This window comes from Neopelma chrysocephalum, unplaced genomic scaffold (genome assembly GCF_003984885.1).
Source record: "Neopelma chrysocephalum unplaced genomic scaffold, ASM398488v2 Primary Assembly neopelma1_139, whole genome shotgun sequence".
In the NCBI taxonomy this organism is placed as follows: Eukaryota; Metazoa; Chordata; class Aves; order Passeriformes; family Pipridae; genus Neopelma; species Neopelma chrysocephalum.
The window spans coordinates 638,072-643,225 of record NW_020897801.1 but is presented as its reverse complement, the minus strand read 5'-3'; positions in this window follow the sequence as shown (position 1 = coordinate 643,225).

The following is a 5,154-nucleotide window of genomic DNA, read 5'->3' as shown; positions in this document are numbered from 1 at the left end:
CAACCTAGTCAATGATGAGAAGAAACAAAAATTAGCAAAATTTATGCATTTTACCCTGCGCAATAGGAAGAGTATCTATTAGCCACATGTTATAAAGCATAAGCTAACACCTTGCTACTCCACTTGGCAATAGTTCCTACTGAGCTGTGTGTCTCAGCTTTGCACATGTATCACTGTCAAATATACCTGATAAAAGTCTTGCTACTGCAACCAGCCCACACATATCTGCACAAATGTGCCAAAAGCCTACCGAGAGAGAAGGTCTGCATTAGGGTGTAGCATAGAGGCATTTTCATGCATGAGATCCACAAGATGCTGTGAAGAGCATCCCCTATGTATCTCCTGTGCCCTTCAGAATGTTGAAGCCTGGATTCTGCAGGTGGCTACACAGTGCACCTTCAAGTGGTGCTAATGGGGAAGCTGTAGCTGCCTTGGCCACTCCATTAAGCCTGTCCATGTGAGGCTAAACACAAAAAAATATTTGCAGGATTGTGGTCTTATTTACTCCATTAGACACAAAAAATTATTAAGAATAAAGTCTGCATCTTAGAAACACATATTTGATTTTTCTTCTATATATTGAGGGAAAAGTTGAGAGGAAAAGAAGTTATGAATCCTTGGCTTACGCTCAACAAAACTCATCACAACAAACTCAGTGTTTTACAAGCTACAGGGGAAAATATGAGAAAATGCAATATTAATTTGAAAGAGCAATACTTTATATTGGCTATAAATCAAACTAACAGTCAAGTTCATTCATAATTTAATGACAAAGTTGCAATTTTTTTAATGTTACTGAACAGATTTATGTACATTACTGACAGCCAACACAAAAATATTTGGAAGATATTCTGTGAAAATTAAGAAAACAATCTGAATATTTCCCTGTGAACCACTAGTAATAGCTACAAATATTTGTGTTAACATGCTATTTATTTGATAGTTTTTCTACTAGTTATGAAGTATCATCTCAGCTCCTACTTGAGCGCTGGAAGGAAAGGTGAAAATCTAAACCAGGTCACTGATGTTTTGCTGCTCGAAGCAAGGATCCAGCTCTGACCAGGTGTGCTCTGCTCTTGAGCAATCCTCACTGCAGGTCTGGGCTGACCTTCTACAGCAATGGCAAAGACAACAGCCATGAGTTCAATAACCCCTTTCTTACTGCAGGAATTGTTCCAGAGGAATGTGTTTCCTTGTCCATGTCATCAGTGGCATGATCTGCTCTACAGTTTGTAGACACTTGGACTCACTTGCACAGAGGTGCTCAGAAGATGAAATGCCACTCAATTCTGTAGGATTCAGAGGGTCCTAAATGACCGTCTGAAATCTGTCATTTTTTATTCTCATGAGTCTTCACAATCCTCATGCCCAAATCTTGTTTTGTAAGTTGTTGAAACCCACAGAATTGTCATCTATAATGGGATTTCCAGCTTCAGAAGAAAAAAACCAAACAAACCACAACTTCAGCATTCCTTTATTGCTCATATATGTTCTTCACATGTTAGCTGTCAGGCTTGCAGTGTCCCACCAGTCCTCTTTCCTACCAGTCCTCTCTCCTCTGCCATTTCAGGAATCAAATGGCATTGGCTTTCACAATGGTAACACCTTCAGTAAACACACCATAAGCACCCAGAATGAAAAAAAAAAGCCAATAGAAATTTGACTTTAAACAAGTAGCTCCTCCAGACCACAGAGAAAGAACACTCTGGACTTTGGCAGCACTTAGATATATCTTATTAAATCAGTAAAGTTTTATTTAGTGCTGGTTGAAATTGTGAGTCTTTCTAAAATACCTCTGTAAATTGTGACTGCTTGGATGGACCTGTGTTAATCAATCATGAAACAGCATTCTGTTTTGACTTAAGAGTGTGTAGATTCATCAACATTTCAAGCTGATAATAGAGAAGCTAAGCCAGTGTAGCTGGGTTTTGGTAGCGGGGGGGCTACAGGGGTGAATTCTGTTAGAAGCTGCCAGAAGCTTCCCCTGTCTGGTAGAGCCAACGCCATCCAGCCCCAGGACGGGCTTCCTGCCGCTGGCCAAGGCCGAGCCACTCAAGAGTGACAGTAACGCCTCTGGGATAACATATTTAAAAGTTATTGTGCAGTCAGAATTCCAGTCAGGGAAGAGCAGAGTGAGAACATGGGAACAACAAAGTAGACACCAGGGTCAGTGCAGAAGGAGGGGCAGGAGAAGCTCCAGGCGCCGGAGCTGAGGCCCTGCAGCCCGTGGTGCAGACCAGGGTGGGGCAGCTGTGCCCCTGCAGCCCATGGGGGACCACAGGGGTGCAGAGACCCCCCTGCAGCCCATGGAGGAGCCCATGCTGGAGCAGGTGGATGCCCAAAGGAGGTTGTGACCCTGTGGGAGGCCCAACATGGAGCGGGGTCCTGCCAGGGACCTGCAGCCCATGGAGAAGGGAGCCCACACTGGAACAGGCTTTTCCTGAGTGGGACTTGTGGCCCCTGTGTGCGACCCACATGGGTACAGCTCATTCCTGAAGGACTGCACCCCATGGAGGAGTGACCCATGGGACAGCAGTTTCATAAAGAACTGTTGCCTGTGGGATGGACTCACGTTGGAGAGGTCCATCAAGGACTGTTTCCCATGGGAGAGACGCCACAGGAGCACGGGAAGGACTCCTCTCCCTGAGCAGCGGCAGAAACAACAACTGATCACAACCCCCATTCCCCGTCCCCCTGCACCGCTGGGGGGGTAGGAGGGAGAACATGGAAGGAAGGAGGAGGGGGGAAAGGTGTTTTAAGGTGTTTTTAAGATTATTTTACTTCTCACTCTTTTGCTCTGATCCTGTTAGTAATAAGTTCAATTAATATCCCTACTTTGAGTCTGTTTTGCCTGTGATGGTGATCACTGGGTGACTTCTCCCAGCTCTTAACTCATGAATCTTTCACTGGATTTTTTTCTCTCCTCTATCCAGTTACAGAGGGGAGTGAGAGAGTGGCTGTAGTGAGTACCTGGCATCCAACCAGGGTCAACCCACTACAGCCAGCTATATCCCTTGCATCATGAGGTGCAGGCCCACATTACAGAACCTGCAGCCACAGTTTCCATGTTCTCAGCATGGCTGGGCCCAGCTCTTTGGTGGTGACTCAAATGCAGTGCCTGTGCTCCCCAGGAGAGTGGAGGTCGCCTGCTCTGCCTTATTGCAAGGCTCAGTGTCAAAAAGGCCCCTAGAAGTCAAAAAGCCACAGATAAACTCACTGACGACTGTGGGTAGAAACACTTCACTGCTTTGGCAGGTGTAGAAAAGGAGCCTACAAAAAAGAGTGAATTACCCTTAGCTCCATCTCAGCTAATAATTCCCACAAGCCAGCTATCCTCTTGTGCTGGGACTGCTCTTTTTCCTGGTAAAATAAGAACATATTTTTAAATATATCAAAGTGCTATTTTCAAAAATGAATTAAGCTGTGAAACACTATGACTCACCAAAAATGTAAGGGGAAAGAGGGAGAAATCCAGGGTACATGGCTCTGGTGGGTGGAAAGGGGTTGCTCCTGACTTCTGATGGCTCAGGCTGAATTCAGACTGACAGCACACAGACTCTCTGGGATCAGACCACACGTACATTCAGCTTTGCTTCCTTTCTCCCTAATTTACATAAAATGGAAGGGCAGAAAATGAACCTGTCCCATCATTCAGGCAGTCAGTGGAGTTATGGTCTTCACTCAATGATCTCATTACCCATTCCAAGATAACACCCATAAGCATGTTTTTGATCAGCAGAAGTGGCAATGCCATTGAAAAAATACACCACATCAGACACAAGTACCAAAAAAATATTGCTTATGACAAAGCAAGGTGGCCCTTGCTCTACAGGACTAAAGCCTAAGGCTTTCAAAACCCATTTTGGGTAGAAAAAACCCCACTCAAACTCATCAATATTATGTATAAGAAACACAGTGAGTACACAGAAAACAAGCAACAATTGAAGCAGTCCTGGACCAGCCTTGGGCTTGAACCATGTGAAACCTTTGCCTGTGTCCATATTTAGTGTTTACTAAATTCTTATGCCTTGGCACCAATAAGAGACTTCAGCACAAGCTGACTGCACAGCCACTAGGATTTTTAATGACCAATAAATTATCTGCTGCTTTGGAAAAGCCAGTTATCATATTTAATTTGACAGGCCCATACGGTATGAATTCCACAGACACAAAACAAACGTCAGGCCTTGAGACTAGTGCACATTTCCCCAGATGCAAAATAGACACTCACCAGTTGCTCTCTTAGGAGGATGGAAAAAGCTAATCCCTCTAAATTATGCAAACCAAACAGTGAGTGAAGGCTTAAAGACCCAGCATTTATTTTTAACAAGTAAAGCATTAACCACACTACTGCTTTTCACATCTGCCTTTTAATTTTTTTTTTTTATTTTTTTTTGCCTTTCAATGATATGCAGTGAAACTATTTTAAGATCTGCTCCTGAGTGCCTGCAGCTGGCACATCTTGGAGGGAATAGTAGATGCTCATTTCTCCTCAGATCTGCCACCCTGCCTCCTAAACGTTTATCATGCTCCTGTAGAGAGACTTGGACCATGGAAGATCTTCTCCAATCCAACTCCTATTTAATTTTTCATCAAGGGATACAGTGAGTGGAGAGCTTTTTCTTTTACTCGCTTTGTATCTCATTCAAATCTGGGCTGGAACAGAAACAGAGGAGGAACATCCACTGAACTCTAAGTGCTTTCCAGCTCTGGTTCACATCTGTTACTAATGTATCTTTATGTTACTGGATAGTTTAATAAACATGGAAGTAAGAGCTGTCTGATAAATTTGGTCCTATAATTTCAGAAGTTGGTCCCTGCCTCTGACACGAACCTCTTGGAGAGGCCGATGTATTTACACCATTCATCTTCCACATTGCAAATTGAAATAACGACACTTTCCTTTGCCATAAGCCACGTGAGAAAGTCGGAAGAGCTCTGCTTGAAAAGTTGGTGCTACTGGAAAGCGGTCTAATGGGGCAGGAGCCCTACTGTCACTTTGCTGTCATGTGTGTCAGGACAGGGAGACACTCTGGCTCTGTGCAGGGTTGCACAGACTGGTACTGGCGAACAGCACTAAGGGAGCGAGAGGGAGGGAAGGAGAATACTTGAGACGCTAAAATAAACCGCGGAGCAGACTCGGCGCTAGCAAGC